Source organism: Carlito syrichta, unplaced genomic scaffold (genome assembly GCF_000164805.1).
Source record: "Carlito syrichta isolate Samal-C Ts95f unplaced genomic scaffold, Tarsius_syrichta-2.0.1 Scaffold305641, whole genome shotgun sequence".
In the NCBI taxonomy this organism is placed as follows: Eukaryota; Metazoa; Chordata; class Mammalia; order Primates; family Tarsiidae; genus Carlito; species Carlito syrichta.
In genome coordinates this window covers 453,830-473,214 of record NW_007249737.1, presented here as the reverse complement: position 1 = coordinate 473,214, position 19,385 = coordinate 453,830, and the positions used below count along the sequence as shown (strand labels likewise).

At 47.4% G+C, this 19,385-nt stretch overlaps 1 protein-coding gene across 1 annotated transcript in view; it reads right to left on the bottom strand.

Annotated features, from left to right (window-relative positions):
* XXYLT1 (xyloside xylosyltransferase 1) overlaps positions 1–19,385 on the bottom strand; it is a 189,446-nt gene that overhangs the window by 133,269 nt on the left and 36,792 nt on the right. The gene's annotated exons all lie outside the window — the stretch shown is intronic.

Sequence of the window (19,385 nt, the reverse complement as noted above, 5' to 3'; positions counted from 1 at the left end):
AAGAAGAATCCAGAACAAACAAGCACAGTCGATTTCCTTGGGTCCCACTATTACCTTGTGAGAGAGGATCTGGAATTCTATCCAGAGCTCTTCAAGATAACCTTTGTGGCTACATATTCCTACACATTAAATTAATCATTTCCAACAACTCTTTTTGTCACCTACATAAAGGCCTGGAGCTAAAGAGTCTCACTAGGGATTATCATCTATCTGTCTCTCCATCAGGATTCCAGGTGCTCCTGAAGATGGCTGTCATGACAAACCTCGGGCCGCAGAGAGCCCAACCTTATGGTAGACTAATGACGGGTCTTAGATAAAACCTTGCCCTTCCCTGGGTCACAGGTGTTGACTAAAAATGAGATCATTGACTGATGAGCCATGATGGCATTTCCCAAACTGGCGTTTGAGGAACACTGGTCTGTAAGTCATTTAGGATAATGCAAAAAGAAGTGTTCCATAGTCAAAGTTAATTTGGGACCTGCTGGTTAGTTAAAACTAAACAGATTTCATAACTGTAGTTCTTCTCAATGTCTCCAGCATGATGGCGTGCACTATGACTCTCCAAGAAAGGTATCAATTGCTGTGTTCCCATATATTTTTCCATCATTGCTTTTCACATTCCCATTCGGGTCTTCCCTGGAGCATATAGTTTAGGGAACGTAGCTCTGCAAGGCTTCTTTCCAGTGCTCTGGAAGGCCACGGAGCAGCCTGTAAGGCGCCCCAGGTGCTGGAATCATTCTGTATGGGCTGGAACTCCAGCTCCAACCCAGCTGGCTGCATAACCGTAGCCATGTTACTTAACCTGCTTCCCTATCTGTAAAATGGAATAAATGACTGTTCCCACTCCCAAGGGTGTATCACATGAGAGAATTCATCAAAGTGCATAGCAGGGTTCACTGGTAGTAGTAGTGGGAACAATAGTAGTGGAATTCCATTACTCCCTTGGAATCTCGCCTGGAAAATGCCTCTCCCAGCACTTACTAAGAGGTTTGCAATAGGACACGCCTTTCATTACCAGCTCAGCCCCTCCCAGGCAAGGGCTTTGGTGACCAGAGTTCACTGACCTACAATCAGATGACTCATGTGAACACCTTCACAGACCCTGTAGGGCAGGAATCTGAGGCTACACTGTGACATGCAGCAAACCAGAAAACAATACCTGTCTAAATTGGGCTGGGCAAAAGGGTGTCAAACAGCTTGGTTCTGTTCTGGCTTCATCAGTCACTCATTAGCTTAATGATGGTACTCCATAGAAAGAGCTGTGAACCACAAGAAGGAGGCCTGGGTTCTAGCCACAGTCCAAGAAGAACTCCAGGTCTGCTGTGCTCTGTACTCTACACTCATGACCTCTCTGGATCTCAGTCTCCCTATCAACACAATTTGGGAGTGAAGAAAACAAAGGCTCTCAACTGGAGATGTACAGTGAACTTACCCAGAACAATTTTTTGAAAACAACCCTGTTCAAGTCCAATCCCAGACCTACTGAATTTAAAAATCTTTATTTTATTATATATAAATTTCATCTCAATTAAAAAAAAAAAAATCTCTGGAACCCAGAAAAAGTATTTGAAAAATCTCCCTGGGTGATTCTGATCTACCCTCTTACTCAGAGCCACTGGCCTGAATGATCAGGATCACAAGCTCCCCTTCAGCATCTTATAAAAAGGTACGGAAGCCGGACTCGGTGGCTCAGCCTGTAATCCCGCGCCTTTGGGAGGCTGAGGTGAGTGGATTGCCTGAGCCCGCAGGTTCAAGACCCGCCTGGGCAGCGGGACCTCATCTCTACAATAAATCAAAAAATCAGCTGGGCGTGGTAGCGCATGCCTGTAATTCTGGCTACTCGGAAGGCTGAGGTGGAAGGATCGCCGGAGCCCAGCAGGTCGAGGCTGCGGTGGCCGGGAGTGGCCACTGCACTCCAGTCTGGGTGACTGAGTGAGACTCCGACTCAAAAAAAAAAAAAAAAGGTACTGGGCTTCTGGGTTCCTCTGAGAAAAGTGTCAAACCCCACTGCCTTGCAAATCAATGACCAGACAAGGTCAGGTTTTCCAAGGAAACCTGGGTCCTCTATCCCAGCAGAGAGAAGTGCACTACTGTATATATCCTGGAGTCCTCAGCACATGCTTTTAATCCAGCTGATTCTGGAACATTCTTTATATGTCTCTCTCTGGGATTCCATCTCAACTCTCTGCCTTTAAGCCATCCCAATACGTTCTCAAACCATGTAACAACAAAAGCAAGTACCAACTGACCCAGACCCTCCTCCCAAATGCTATACTCACTTTATCTCAAGTCCTATCTTGATGCTGATCCTTGTTAATGATTCCATTTCTGCTCCTCTAGACTCAGAAATTGTACAGAGTCTCAGGCTTCTTTGTGACAAGGCTTAGGTTTACTCCAATGAACTTTTCATTCTTCTGGCCATGTCAGGTAGAACATCTACCTTGGCTGCCCCTCCAGACCCAAGTCCCAGCCAGGCTGATGCACACATTTAAGAAACCAAATCTCACAGGACCTAACAGGCCACCATGTAAAGGCATCATTACCTGAAGCCTAGAAGGACACAAAGCCTCAGCATTCTGATTAATACCAAGTTTGGGACTTAGCTACTCCTCTGCTCCTCCCCTCCATCAGCACGAATAACTGAGAGCTAACTAACAACCAAGAGGGCAAAGGGACTGACTAAGGCCTACTGTAGACTTGGTCTCTGGAGCACTGAATCCCACTTTGCTCCAGTTGTCAGAACAAAAAGCTAAAGAGACACTCTCCCCTAGAAACACAAGAAAATATACAAACACTGAGAGCTAATTCTAAAACTAATAGACGATGGAATAGGGCAGAGATTGCAGTTTTATCTTAAAGAGACCAGCTGGGTCCCTGGTCAACAAAAATTGGCAGCAATCTGATAGAATAATCGACAAGTCTAAAAATATGTCAATCTAAAGAAAAAGAGAACCTCAGAAGCAAATGATGTCTAAGCATTATCCAGAGAGGAAGACTTAGCCATGGGCTTTAGAGCATTCTGGTTCCACTGCCCACCATCCTGTCCTTCATTCTTCAAATTTCTTCACCTTTCACTCCCGTACATGTAGACTGCCATATCTACCAGCAACCCCAAAGGTAAAAGTCTGGGAATTCAGGGAGACACCCCTTATCAACAAGGGTGCCTGAATGAAGCATATTTGTATACCCAACCCTAAACTGTACCACACAATATCAAAATAAAAAATATTGATATATAAAAAAAAGCTTGGAAATTCTGAGAACACTTATCGATTTGGGGTCAATAAGCCCAAGTCCATAAGAATATCCTGAGGCGGTGGCTCAGCCTGTAATTCCGCACTTTGGGAGGCTGAGGTGAGTGGATTGCCCGAGCCTGAGGGTTCGAGACCCGCCTGGGCAGCGAGACCTCATCTCTACAATAAATCAAAAAATTAGCCAGGCGTGGTAGTGCACGCCTGTATTTCCAGTTACTTGGAAGGCTGAGGCGGAAGGATCGCCAGAGCCCAGCAGGTTGAGGCTGCGGTGGTCGGGAGCGGCCACTGCACTCCAGTCTGGGCGACATAGTGAGACTCCAACTCAAAAAAAAAAAAGAATATTCTGAGACTATCAGAGCCATAGCTACTTGGCTTCTGTATCCAGAGACATCTACTTTGGTCGCCTTGAAAGAATTACTCTTGATGAATTCAGAGAAGAAAGTGACCACTACTCTTCTTAAGGGCAATGGTAGTTCATTTCTCTGTTCCCACATTACAATTTACAAAGTGCTTCATCAGAAATCATAATTTTTTTTTATAATCTTGGAGTAAAGAAGTTTTTTCTAGATGTGACACAAAATCTGAAAGTCACAAAAGGCAAGACTGATACATACAACAATACAAATTTTTTAAATCTTCATAGGGAAAAAAAGTTAAAACACAACTGCCAAAAAAAAAATGTTTTCAATGCACATCAGGGACAAAAATGCTTGTTTCCTAATAAATACAGAACTCCTTGAAATCAGTAACAAAAAGTCAACAACCCAATAGAAAAATGGGCTAAGAACATAAATAGCTCACTGAAAAGGAAATTCAGTGGTTTTTTCATATGAAAGGAGATCCAATTTCACTCAAAATGAGAGAAAGAAGACTTTCTATTCCATCATGATCAAACTGGCTTGTACTCATCCCCACCTCACTGGAAACCCTTTTGGGGGCCACATATCTTCAAGAGAACAGCAGACACAATCCCAAACTCAGGCCCGGGAGTGACATCAATGCAGAGCGGGAGCATGCCGGCACTAAGGAAAACCCACAAAAGAAGTGAAACTAACAAAATAAAAATCTCTTCCATAAAACCTGGAGAGTAGAGATCTAGCAACCCTCAGGCCTTTAAGACAAGATGCAAATGACCTCACAGATCCGCTCTCTCTGTGTGTTAGTGTCTCTCCAGCAGGATTCCTCTGCCAAGTGTTTTTCCCACCAGCCCTACCAGTCTATTATTTATTCCTTGCAGCCCCTCTCCACAGTGCACTGGGACTGTCATCCCCGATCCTGATGGGTCTGTGAGGCCAGGTAACTGCTATGCTTCCTGTCTGAGGTCACCAAGCAACCTGGGAGCATATTAGTCTAGTCAGGTCCCGGAACAGAGGCTGACGCTAACATGAGGGCTTGTCGACAGCTCAGCAAGGGAGAGGAAAGGCTGATGACCAGCTGAGGAAATTACAGTCATGTTAGATGTAGCACAAGGGAGGAGATGTTTTCAAAAAGTCCCAGGCTTTTGTCTCTAATAGACCTTAGAATTTGCCACACAGTGTCATAGAAAACTATCATCATCTTAGGCAAATCTGGCATGGGTCTGTGGCTAAAAGGCTCTCTCTCTCTCTCTCTCTCTCTCTCACACACACACACACACACACACACACACACTCAATGGTAGCTCTATGTTCCAGTCAGAGCTGCTGGCCGCCAACTAGGTCAGAGATGAATGACAAGGTGACCCAGAGTGGTCATGGTAAAGCATGACTAGTCTGTGGGCAGGGACTATGGTCTTCGTGGGTTGCCCAGGCAAGGAATGTCTCACCCCTCCTCCCACCCCCAACATGCTTTCAAAGTCAAGCTACACTTTAACATGCTTGACCTGAGGTGACCCTCAGGACCTAGCTGCCCTATAGAATTCTTTCAGGCTAGGAAATTCAGGGTAGACAGTTAATAAACATCTACAGTCCTTGCCTAAGATTCTGTGACACTGTTTTCAGATACACCCACAAAAGAGAAGCACTTTGTTAAGGACAGTTTTCAAAGCGATTGCACATGAGTCATCTCAATCATGCAAGATAATCAGAGCACAAGCTTTCTCCCCAGTTGGAAGGCCAGAAAATAAACGCAGAGGGAGCGAGGACATATAGATGAAAAGAACAAGCATGCATTGCCTGTGGGGATGTAAAATGGTGTTGCCACTCTGGAAAAGTCTGGCAATTTCTTACAAAACGAAACATATAACTACCCTAAGACTCAGTTACTGTACTTGTAGGCCTCTAACCCATAGAAATAAAAATTTATGTTCACATAATAAAATGTCATAGCAGCTTTATTTGTAGTAGCCAAAAAACAGGGAACAACCCAGATGTTCTTTTTTTTTCCTGAGTTGGAGTCTCACTCTGTCACCCAGACTGGAGTGCAGTGGCCACTCCCAGCCACTGCAGCCTCGACCTGCTGGGTTCCGGCGATCCTTCCGCATCAGTCTTCCAAGTAGCTGGAACTACAGGCATGCACTACAACACCCGGCTAATTTTTGATTTATTGTAGAGATGAGGTCTTGCCAAATTGCCCAGGCGGGTCTCGAACCCGCGGGCTCAGGCAATTCACTTACCTCAGCCTCCCAAAGGCATGGGATTACAGGCTGAGCCACCGAGCCCGGCTCAGATGTTCTTAAATGGGCAAATGATTAAGCAAACTGTGGTACATCCACACTGTGAAATACTACTTCTAATCCCAGCACTTTGCGAGGCCGAGGCAAGTGGATTGCCTGAGCCCGTGTCTTCGAGACCCCACCCAGGCAACTTGGCGAGACCTCGTCTCTACAATAAATAAAAAATTAGTCGGGTGTGGTAGTACACGTCTGTAGTTCTGGCTATTTGGAAGGCTGAGGCGGAAGGATCGCTGGAGCCCAGCAGTTCGAGGCTGCGGTGGCTGTGAGCATGCCACTGCACTACGGTCTGGGCAACAGAGTGAGACTCCAACTCAAAAAAAAGAAAAAAAAGAAATACTACTCGGCAAAAGATAGAATGAATGACTGATACAAGCAACAACTCGAATGAATCTCCTAAAAATTATGTTGAATGAAAAAAGGCCTACCCTTAAAGGCTGCATACTTTATGACTCCATTTATATAACATTCTTGAAATAACAAAAGTATAGAAATGGAGAATGAATTAGTGGTTGCCAAGGAGTGGAGAGGGAAGTGGGTGTGGCTATAAAAGGCAACATGGTGGTGATGGAATGTTCCTTACTTAACTGTATCAAAGTCAATATCCTGGTTGTCATATTTATTATAGTTTTTGCAAGAAGACCACTGAAGGGAAGCAGGGTAAAGGATCTCTGTATTCTTTCTCACAACTACATGGTAAGCTACAATTATCGCAAGAGTCAACCAAATGAAATATGTAGCTCTTGTCTGGATCCTGGGTTGAACAAACCTGTAAAAACATATGTCTGAGACAAATGAAGAATGTGAGCACGGCATGGATATTAGATGGTAACAAGGCATTACTGGTCATTTTTGTTGAATGTAATAAAGATACTATGTTTACATGAAAGAGTACTTTTCTGTGAGAGAGACTTATCAAAGTATTTAAGAATTAAATAATTATATGACATCTGGCTTTTGCTACAAAACAACTCAAGGTTGGGGGAGAGGGCAGTGGGTGGGAGTAAAAAACGAAATGAGGCAGGCCAGGAACTGATAACTATTGAAGCGGGGTGATGGGTCCACAGGAGTTTATAATGTTCTCTATTTTTGTGGATATCTGAAATTTTCCATGATAAAAAAGTGGAGAGGAGGTAGGCTCAGTGGCTCAGTCTGTAATCTCAGCACTTTGGGAGGCCAAGGTAAGTAGATTGCCTGAGTCTGCGGGTTCGAGACCAACCTGGGCAATTTGGCGAGACCTTGTCTTTACAATAAAAAAATAAAAAGTGGATAGGTGAATAAAAGGCCAAGAAAGGGCATTTAGTACCTTGTCCTCAGTAAGAGAGAGACATAAGGCTTTAACCTGGGTGTTCAGACTCTTCTATCACAGACTATGCCAGCCCTTTCTATAAGAGTTACTGAGGGCAGGGCTACAACTAGGCTGGTGAGAAGCTTCCCTTGGCAGACTATCAGATGGCAAGCTGGGCTAAGGAGCCCCTGTGGTGGCTGGGCCTGTGAAGCCTTTATGGGGTGCTAAGCAGCCTCACACACAGTTGGTGGCACCCTGGATGAGGCCACCAGGCCTAGAAGACCCAACTTCATCAAAAAAGGCAGGCCTTGCTCCAATGCCACATCCTTCTCAAAGCCTTCCCCAGATTCCTCAGTCAAAGGTGCAGGCTCCTTTATACTCCCATAGTTCTGTGTGGATACCCCCTTGTGTCAGTTATCTATTGCTGAATAACAAGTTAACCCAAAACTTAGCAGCTGCCAACTTATTATCTCACAGGGTCTGAGACAATTCAGGCACACTTAGCTTCCCTGGGCTGCAATCAAGGTATCAGCCAGGGCTACATTCATCGTAAGACTCAATGGGGTAAGAATCCAATTCCCAGGTTACTCATGTGGCTCTTGGTGGACCTCAGAACCTCTCCCGCTACTGGCCAGAGACAGCAGTTCCTTAATATGTAGGCCTCTCCACAGGGTGTCTATAACCAGGCAACTAGATTCCTCCTGGAAAGTGCTCAGAGAGAGAGAAAGAGGAAAGGTACCCAAGATGGAAGTGGCAGACTTTTATAACATAACCTCAGAAGTGATAGACTACCACTTATGCCATATTCTAGTCATTAGAAGCAAGTCAATAAGTACAGCCAACACTCAAAGGAAAGCGATCCCACCAGAGAAAAAAATCCCAGGAGGTGGGGGTCTCTGGGGCCATCTTAGAAGTCGCCTACTATGTCCCCCAGTATAGCTGGGATTTGTATGACACCTACCTTTCTTTCTTTCTTATAGGACAGGTATTTGTATAAATCTACCACTAGAAAGTGAAGCTGTGTGTGCAAAACCTATATGAGCCTCATCTTTTCCTCCTCTCCCTTCCTGTACCTGGCACAGCATCCAGTCCCAATGGCTGCTCTGTGTCTGAGAGGGGCAGTCACTCCATCTATGCTCCCCTCCTGCACTAAAGAAGCAGGCCCAGTGGCTGAATGTAATACACATGGTCCCACCTGTTCTGGGCCCAGCTGACTGGACCAATGACAGCAAAAAAAATCAATTTATGATCTCCAGGCCAGGTGGTTCTCTTTCAAGATCTGAAATGGAAAATACCAAGAGATGATGTCCATTAGGAGGAAGTCATGGCAAAGCCCATGCAAGCTTCAGTGCCATGGGAACAGAAAAAACACATTTTTAAAAAGCAGCTGTGGAGAGGAGAAAGTAAAGAAGTGTAGACAGAACCAATGATACCAGTAGGGCGAAAGAGAAGAAATCACCCACATAAACAGGTCCTCAGAGCTGCCCCAAGTTCTAGCCCCGCCCACAATACAGTAGTCTTTTATTGAGCTGTCATGCATAAGTCTCACTTTCTGGGGGGAGGGGAAAGGGGGAAATGGGGAAAAGGAGGAGAAAGGGAAGGATACGGAAGGAGAGAGCACCCAGCATTCCGGAAAGTCATCAGACAAGGGCTAGGACACCCCAGCAGGAGGCTTGCAAGAGGGAGTTTCCTTGACAGTAGCTACCAAATCAACTTATGCCTATTCTGAGCATGGTAAATCCCCCAGATTTCACAGGTCTGTGATTAATGACTAAAATGGACAAATATTATTATGTGATATAGATGGTGCTTTTTAAAAAGCTGATATTGTACCTGACTACCCCAATCCACTGCAGAAGGAAAGACATCACTCACTCCTCTCTCATGGCTCACTCACTTCTCAGAGAGACACTAAGACCCAGAGCTGAAGATATGAGTGGGATTAAGACAGGAACCATTAAGCCTGTTAAGAAGGCAGTCCTCAACTAAGGCGAGAACTGGTGTGTGTGACAGACAGAAGAAATCAAAAAGCCAAGGGTTAAGGCAAATGAGACCTATGCCAGGTCCCTGGGAGATAAGGAGCTCTCAGTGTTTTACCATCAGAATACCACACCCACTGGGTTGATTCTACTCACTTAGTGGAATCACTCTGCTGCTAGGGTTCTTAACTATATGAAGAGAAACCAAAAAAAAGGAATTTATTTACAGAAAATTGTGTATTTATTCTTACATGTTTAAATTTCAGTCACCTTCAAAGTACTCTCCGTTTGATGCAATACACCTATTGAGATGATTCTTTTACTGCTCAAAATAGTTTTTGAACTCATCAATTTTGATGCCTTTTAGTACTTCTTTTGTTTTTTTGTTTCACCTCTTCCACATCAGCAAAACGTTTCCCTCTGAGGACTTTTTTCACCTGGGGAAACAAAAAAAGTCGCTCGGGATCAACTGGGTAAATAGAGAGGGCCAGGCACGGGGATCAGGTCATTTATGGTCAAAAACTACTGTGGTGTCGGCAGTTTGTTCATGTAAATCACCCATAATGAAATGGGCAAATGCATCGAAAGAATCTCCAAAAAAATTCACTGAAGCTGAACACAGCCTCTTGCAACAATGCTAGCTGGTTATATTGAGGCCACTGGAAGAAGTCTGTACTTATATAAGAGACCCGCCCTCCCAAAAATATTTCTGGGTTTTTTTGGGGGGTCCCCCTTTGTACATGGTAGGAATCATGATCATTCCCTCCACACACTCAAGGGCTTTCAGAGTTTACAACAAAGTTAAGGTTCACATCACACCAGCCAAGTCATGCCCAACCTAGGACTCTAAAGGACCTTTTACACCCTGGAAGGTCCAGTTGGAGGCCACCCTGCTGACGTGTGCACTTCGAGAGCCTGACCTCAGAACCCCTTCTGAAGGGCAGAGCCAGTGACAGGGGCTTGAGTGAGGACTTCCATGCAAAAGGAAGAGCTAGGTAAATCCAGGAAGTAGGGAAGCAGAGAGTGGATTTGACCAAGGAAAACTTAGGGCAGCCACTTTGGCTGGAGAGCAGGATGGATGTGGGGGAGCAGCAGGAAGCAACACTGTAGGAGGAAAACCAGCCAGACACAGGTGTCTAGATGCCACATCCTGCAGCTCTCTCTAAGGGCCTAGATATGGCCCAGGACATTCCAAATGATGATTAGAAGGCAGTGTAAGTGTGTGGGGAAAAGAGAAGCAGGCCTGAGGTTCAGTCCAAGATGGTTAACCAGCAGGACCAGGCCATGAGCAATTCCACACGTGGCTTGTGTATAGAAATCAAGCATGCTCCTGCCAGGGGCAGTGCACAGAGAGAAGACACACAAGGAAAGTCAACCCTGGAAGCACTGGGTGAACACCCTGGAGGCACTGGGTGAACACACTGGATGGGATCTGAAGAGCAGAAGCCACTGCCCAGGCTGAGGCCCCAGGTGCCCAGCATGCTCCCAGAATATCTGCCCAGCCCCTCCACCATTCCGACCCCACATTTACTCTAGCTTTCAAGGCCTGGCACAAACCCCTTGTGTTCTCTTCCAAGCTTCCCCTCTGAGCTCTGACAGAACTGACAGTACCTGGTCCATTCTCCATGCAAAGAATCCCACATGTCTCCCTTAAGTCCAGACACAGCACTGATGCTGCTATGCTGACCTCTGCCCTCTTGCTTTGTGGCCCCTACTTATGTGGGGGTTTCTCCCCCAACCAGAAAGTGAGCTCCAAAGCAGGACTGCCCCAGTGCCCTGCATACGACGGGAAGAAAACAGATTCTTCATGGCAAGGAAAAGCCTAGACTAAAAGCTGGTTAACCTCCTGGCAACAATAAGAGTCAGCTGATGCCTTTGACAGACAGCCAAGAATTTAAAAGAAGGTCTTGGAAAATTAAAAGGCAGAATTTAATGGGGGACCAAAATGGGAGCTATTATTGTTCAACAAATTTGGCAACCATTTTCATTAGCTTAGAAAGAGCTTCTGGCATTATATTAGTAGAAAGTGATCTCTACCATGTTACTATTTTTAGCATTTGATGACAAATTTGCTCAGCTGTCCCTTTTCAGAATCAGAGAATTCAAACGCCTCAAATTTGCTCCATAGGAGCTGCCAGAAAATAGTTTTCCCTGAAATCACTGGACACATGTTTATAACCTTTGTTCACTATTCGTTCAGATGTTTTCACTCAGGCAAGTTCCTGAATGTCTGTTTTTTCCTTTGCTTTCTTCCACACGAGAACTCCTGCACCTCATGCCACACTGAACACTGGCAGCCAAGGGCATCACCTGCCACATCAGGAAATCAGAGTCAAATGTGTTTCCTCAAGGCTTAGAAGACCCATCAGGAAAAGCTGCCCCCAAAATTCAAACTTCTAGTTGTAACTAACCCCACAAGGAATATTCAGAGCCTATAGAATTCATCAGAAGTTGCTGGATTTCATCCCCAGACAGTTCTAGAGTGGGCTTAAGAAAAACGACTAAGGCTTGATAACGACTAAGGCTTGTAGTCCCAGCTACTTGGGAGGCTGAGGCGGGAGGATTGCTTGAGCCCAGGAGTTTGAATCCAACCTAGGCAACATTGCAAGACTCTTGTCTCTAAAAAAATTAATAATAATAAAATTTAAAGATAAAAGAAAAAGGGCTGAGGTAGTAAGTCAGCTCTAGTATATGAGGTGACCCTCAAAATAAAGTAGTCCAAGACAAACACCTAACAAAACTGTATCCATTTAATTCACTTGACAAATATTTATTGAATGCCTTACATGTGCCTGGTATTGTTACAGGCAATGGGAACATAGTAGTGTACAAAATACACAACACTTCCTGCCCTCATGGAGCTTATATTTGGGTAAGGGAGACAGATTATTTAAAAAAAAAAAAAAAAACCAAAAAAAAAAAACAAGATGCATTCCATATCAGATGACAATAAGAACTATGAACAAAAATAAAGCAGGGCAGGGGCTGGGCACTCCATAGGAGATGAGCACGATTTTATACAAGATGGTCAGGGATGGCCTCCCTAAGGAGGTGACATCTCAACAGTGATCTGAAGGAGGTGAGAGGAACAAGTCATGGCGATATGCCTGGAGAGAGTGACCCAGATGGAGGGGACAGGAAGGTGGGGTGGCCATCGTGGGGTGAGCGAGAGAGAACGGTAAACGCTGATGCCAAAGCTGCCACTGACCTGCAATAGCTCCATCACAGTCTGCAGAGAGGGCTCCAGGCCCAGGGGTCACAGGCAAACACAAAGTCAAGAACCCAAGAGCCGTGAGATCAGAGCAGACACTCCACTTGCCCAGATACACTGCCACATAAAACCTGCATGAGGATGACAAAATGGCCCACACAGAGCATGGCCAGAGGCAGCCAGTCTGCACCCCTGAATCTTATCCAAACCTCAATCTACCGTGAGCACCTACCACCTGGGGAGGGAAGGACCTTGCCCATAGGCTTAAGAAAGGTGGTGACAGAATTTAATTCTGGTCAGATGCACCTGGCATGCCCTGCCTCCTTCTCCCACAGAAAGCCCTCCAGAAGGGAACAAGTCTCTGGTATTTAGCCACAAGGGTCAAGATCCCTCCTCACCCTCTGGGTTACGCTCCTCTGAAACCACCTGTGATCAGTGCCACAAGGGTGCTGGTGTGCCACCAGACACTTCGGCCTCCTCTTAAACAACTCTGTCCCCAGGGTCCCCACCATGATTCATGAGCCAGGGAAAGTCTTCTCTATGCCTCTGGGTCCAAGGCAAACTCCAGGCATCTCCAAAGGTATTTCAAATCCACTCAGGAAGTACAACCAAGTCAGTGAATACTTAAAATGTCAAACCCTACTATACGCTCTATCAGCTGTGCTACGGAGGACAGAAAAGACTGATAGGAAGTGCCCTCTTCTAAAAGTTGAGGCTTTCCTGCCCACAACCATCCCACCCCCAACAGAGAGAGCTGCATACCTGTAATTTATTGATTACCCTTATTTGAGAGCAGCATTTCCTAATGTGAGTTCTGTGGAACAACCTTCTCTCACAATGTGAACAGGTATTCCTCAAAAAGGCAATCAGTGGTCAATCACGTTTAAGAAATCCTAGTTTACACACAGTTAAACTATTTTTTACTGTGGTACTTATCAGAGCTTTATTCCCTCCAAGAGGAGACTTACGAATACTATCTAACACTTACTCAGCATCTCTTGGGGCCATGAGTCCTCATCACAACCTGGTGAGGCCTGTACAATCACTACCCCCATTTTACAAAGAATCTGCAGCTCAGGAAAGTTAAAGACCTATGTTAGGTGTTAGGAGGGATTTAGGCAATACCAGATGTTAAAGGTAATACTAGATGTTAGTTTGGTCAGAGAACTCAGCCTCCTAAGGAAGTTCTGAGACATATACACACATCAGGAGCAGTAACAGATGGGAAACTTATGCACCACTTTATTATTAGCTGGGGTATAGAGCAGAACCCTCTGGTAGCCAGCCAGGTTAGCAAATGCGGCCTAGGTTCAAGGTCTTAGGAGGACCTCAGCCTCTTCCAGTCAAGTAAGCACAAGTGGTAGAGGAGAGAGAAGAAAACAGGCCTGTTCATCTGCCCTGTGGGGACCAGCCCTGTTTCAGCTCACTTCTCCTGCCTCAGAACTATGAAGAAAACTCCAGAAAGAAGGAAAGCCACACTCATGCATGCGACCTTTTGCCCAGTGACCATGTCCACTAGTAAACAGGGTCCTAGAATCAGACTCTACTACGCTATAGCCTGGATAGTAAGGAGCAGGGTAAGAAGTCACTCCCAGACCTGCTGACCTTTGCCCACGTCCACACTAAACCACCCCACACTCCGGTCTATCCTCAGGCCACCTCACCCTGAAGCAAGCAGGGACCACCAGACTAGCTGTGGGAACTGGCACGTGTCACCAGCACCTTTCCCAGTACGGATCTCAGAGACCAGGAAACCATCTAAATATAGCATCAGTGAAAGGGAACCCCTTGTGTCTGCTTTCTCCTGGTATGGAGGCTGATAGGGAGGGGTAGATAAGAGGCTGCCCTGGGGTCTCCAGCCCTTGTCTACCACACCCTAGATTCCAGGACACACACACACCCCGTTGCAGGACTCCTTCCATTAGGAACACGACTGCCCCAGAGTGGGCCCAAGAATGTTCCCGCAGGCACCCAACTGTCTGCCGGCAGCCTCAGTACAGAAAGGTCCTGGTAGTCTCAGGAGTGATGGCACCCAGGATGTTGGGGAAAAGGGGTGGGGAGCAGGACCAGACTACCCCAGCTTGTGGCCAGCTGGCTTTGCCATTCTCTTCTACAGTGGCAAGCGTCATGCTAGGTTTCAAGAGGTAACTCTGGGGCAAGGGAGACTCAGGCCCCAAATCCTACATTCCTAGGGATTTTACGATAGTTGGCATTTGCCTGGGGTCGTTTACCCACATAGCTCTCCTTAGGAAACATGAGCAGGCCTGGGCTGAGGGTGGTAATAAGCACGTGTTCTAAGACTGCACATTTCAGGAACCCAGAAGCTGGGAGCTGGTGGAAGAGATCTTGGAAAGGAGGGTGGGTGAAGTATTTTTAGCTGGATGATTGTCTCTGGCTCACATGACCCTGAGAGAAAAGCAGGTCAGAGATGGCAATTCTTACCTGAGGGGCAAGATGTGAAGTATCTTGCAGAGAAGTTTCTCATCCCCTATCAGAAGCTTTTCCCAAAGGCAAGAGTAGGTAGTCTAAGAGTCTGCGAGTAACTCTAGCCCCACACACTTTGGTGCTGTGTTTGGAGGTCGGACTCATCCTTGCTACCTGACATGGTGCTAAGTGCTGTTATAAGCATCATCTTATTCATCCTCTGAAGTCAGTACTATTTTATCCCTATTTTACAGAAGCAGAAACTGAAATTCAGAGAGAAGACAAGCAAACACTTAGGGTACCTACAATGTTCTAGGTACTGTTCTAAGCCTGTTACATATACCAACTCATTTAATTCTCGTAACACCCCACGAGAGGTGAATGGTACTTATCTCTATTTTATAAATGAGAAAACCAAGGCTCAGAGAAGTCCAGTAACTTGGCCAGAGTCTCACAGCTAGTCAGTGATGGGGCTGCCATGAAGCCTGGCATGCTGATTCCAGGGCCCATGCTCCTAACCACTATACCATTCTGTCCTCTTGTAACTTCCCAAGGTCACTAAGCCAGTGAGTCTGTGGAGTTTGCACCCGGCTGCATCTGGTCCAGAGCCTGAACTCCTACTCTCTATGACATACAAACCGCCCTTTCAAACCGCCCTACTCTCTCTGACATACAAACCTGCCTGACTCAGTGCTCCCTGCAGAAATGGGCCCAGAAATCAAGGGAAGCTTGGACATGGCCATGCTTTGCCCTATGCAGCACAATAGGTCGGTATCACCTGGAATGGCCATCGGTGCACAGTCCTTGTGCCGCTTGCACGCACTTCCTCGCGCTAATCAAGTTTTGCTTCACTTGAAGCAAAACTGAGTTTTCTCTGCTCACCAGGCACAGGGCTTGAGCAGAGCTTGCCCTCAATGCTGGTTGGCTGACTCTAGGGCAAACAGAGGAGAAACTTCCACAAAGAATCCAGGCCTGGACACTTGAGCAACGCAGCCAGACAGCACTCAGACCAGACCAGGGAGGTGCAGGGGAAGCCCTTTAGTGCATGAGAGGGGGGTTGTGCCTACCAGCCATAGCACAGGTGGGAGGCAGAGGCCTGGGGCCTAGTCCCTGCTCAGGCAGGCTCAGTGACCCTGGAAAGCCTCCCTGTGCCTCAGTCATGCCAGGGTCACGCCATTGCTGTGCCCCTCTCGCAGGTGGGTGTAAATGCCCTCTATAATGATGAAGAACTGCTGGCCAAGTGCAGTGGCTCATGCCTGTAGTCCCAGCACTTTGAGAAGTTGAGGCCGGAGGGTCCCTTGAGCTCAGGAATTCAAGGCTGTGGTGAGCCGTAATCATGTCACCGCCTCCAGCCTAGGTGACAGAATGAGATCCTGTCTCAAAAATTAAAAAATTAAAAAAAGATGAAGGACTGCAGCTAATGATGTTTTGTTCCCAGACAGACAGAAGACACCTTCTTCATTTCAAATGTCCCCTCCCCAGTGTGGCCCAAACAGTTCCAGTCAGAATAACATCTCCCACACTCCAGGGATGACCCTGCTTGACCTCCTAGGCACATGCAGGATGAGGGGGAGTCTGGGCCCCTCATGCTCCCAGCCAGCAACTGTGGCACTCTCCCACGGGCCTCCGGAGCCCCAGAGCTTCCTTTCCCCCACCACCGACTGAGTCAGGAGAGGCTTCCCCGACTGGAGCCCATCTCTCCTACGTGTGGACACAGGTATGTGCACAACTGCACTCCTCGTCCTGCAGGGAGGGAAAGCAAGAAACACAGGCACCTTGGAGACACAACTCCATAGGGGCCCAGACCAGAACGAGGCGACTGACCCACACTCTGCTGCAGCCCAGGGGTGCCAACCATTGTACCTCACAAGGGGTTAGTTTTGCCCAAGGCTCATCAGGAAGTCAGTCAGCTAGAATTTTTTATTCTCTCTGCCCCAATAGAAACAAGGGTTAAAAACGGCCAGGTTCCCAGACTAGCCTACAGAAGCTAAGTGGACCCACAGTGGCTAGGCCTAGCTCTGCTGCCCAGACCTGGATTCTAGGGCACAGGGGCAAACCTTTCAGAGTCCAGGAAGGAAAGTGCTAGGGGAGAAAAGCAGTGACTTCAGCCTTACCAGGGTCCAGACCTCACCCAGGTCTGAATCAAGCAGTTGGCTTCCTTCCTCCCTCAATTCATGCTGTAATATAAGCCTGAGTCTCTCTCCAAAAGGTCTCAGGGGTGCACCAGTCTCCAAAATATTTTTCTCTTCCTCCCTCTACCTTTCCCTCAACCTCATTCATTTATCCAACAACACAGTATTCACCTCAATTCAGTGTTCAGAGGAAAGCAATCCGATTGGGTAATTCACACTAAAGTACAAAGGACTGATGGGCAAGTGGTTCCATGGCAGAAATATCTGCACTGGTTTTGCAGAAGTCTGTGACCCTCACTTGGAGCTCCCAGGTGGAAGGCCGACCGCTCTGCCCACCTTCATAACTTCTCCACTTCCTCTTGTTCTGAGCCCACCAAGGAGTTAAAGACTGCAAGTTAGTTCCCAACAAAAAAACACAGTTCCCTGTGACAGCCAACATAAAAACCTCTACAGCCCTGGGTTCTCAAGGACAGAGGAAGACCATGTAAGCTGGGAGTGCCTGTCAGGTCTCATGGGGTACGACACCTCACTTCTGTATGTGTACATGCTTGGCACATGTGAACATGTACACTCACATTTACACACATACACTCTAGGCTACCTGACACTGAGATCAGAGAGTCCACCTGTGGGCCTCACAGCCTCCCCACACACTGGCCCCACAGATACTCAGTAAAGACATGCAGCTCGGCCCCAACACCTTCCCCACAATCCACTGCATTTCTTGGATACATCAGCTTTCCTAGAGCGGTCAGGGATCCGATCCAGTGCCTTCCTGTCAAGTACCCAGAGGTCTCTTGTGTTCGGGGCCAACCCCTCAGACTGGCAGCCAGGCCTCCACAGCACAGGCCAACCTCCCTCACCCATCTTCTCTCTCACTATACATGACTTCATTCATCAGCATGGGCAGTATGCTTTTTGCCAAACACATACACCACCGCTTTTCCCAACTGCCTATCCTGGCTCACTGTTCTCTCTGCCTGACCCATTTCACTACACCTGTTTCCACATGGTGAAACTTCATTTACCCTGCAAAGTCCATGTTTAGTACCACCTCCTCCAGGAATCCTTCTTCCTTCCTATCAAATGTGACTTGTCATCTTCTGAAACCCTCAGCATTGTGTGGCTCTTCGTGGGGTTTGCCCTAATTGCTGGACCATGCTACCAGCCCTACCAACAGAGGCCCACGAAGCAGCAGCCCAGCAAACATCTCTGACACTCAGAGTAGCCAGTACCGTATCAAGCAGACAGCAGCCCTGGCAAAGGGTTGAGAGGAGAGCCTTTTGGGGTGCACATGGGACCACAGGAAAGTCTCCTGGGGGCCTCTGGCCACCAAAAGCCCTGCTGCTTGTCTGTCTTTCCACCCAGGGAGAACCTACCACAACCACAAATCACACACAGCAGTACAACCCATGTCACTGAGCTGCAGCCAACAGCCCCTCGAGGTGTGACAAAGGAGAAGGAAACTGGCCGTCCTAGGGAGCTACTCTCCACTCCCTCCAGCTCCAGTGGTGACAAAGCCAACACTGTGGCTAGGAGGAAATAAAGCCCGATGGCTGTGAGTGAGGAGCCGAGAGTGGCTGTGTGTCTGAAGAGGACACATAGGTGGGCAAGTGTGAGTGGCAGGACTGGCCACATGTGACCCCTCCAACAAGAAGCAGAAAGAAAACAAGCTCTGACCAAACTCAGAGCCAGCACATCCTGCCTGGCAGGGCCCCTTCATTCCTCCTGAGGCCCCTGCTCTGCAGATGGGGCTCTAGCAGCACTGCTCTGAGGGGAATGGTCAGGGAAAAACTCATGGGACTGACCACCCCAACCCTATCCCAGCCAGGCCCTCTCTGCAGGGTTGCAACACAAGGTCAAGAAGAGGGATGAGGAAGCCAAGTCCTGTGGGCTTCAAGGCGCTGGGCAGGTGTGAGAGGCTGGGCATTCAGATCTGGACACCAGAACAGGCACAGCCAAGGGATCAGAACCCCAGTGATGCGAAAGCCCAGTGCATGTGAAAGCTCGAAGAAGTGGCCTAGCCTCTCAGCTCCTCACTTTGCTCTCCTGACAAAAGGGACAGGATCAACTGACTTGAAGATTTACATGGCTGCCTGAGGTTCACGTGAGAGGTCAGACACTAACACGAAAACTGGCTGGATGCGATGGCTCACACCCAGCACTTAGAAGGCCAAGGTGGGAAAATCACTTGAACCCAGGAGTTCGAGACCAGTCTAGGCAACATAACAAAAATTCAAAAAACTACCCAGATGTGGTGTCATGCACCTGTAGTCCCAGCTACTCAGAAGGCTGAGGTGGAAGGATCGCCTGAGCTGGAGGTCAAGGCCATGGTGAGTCATGATCATGCCACTGCACTCCAGCCTGGGTGACAGAGTGAGATCCCAACTCAAAAGAAAAAGAGGAAGGAAGGAAGGGAGGGAGGGAGGGAGGGAGGGAGGGAGGAA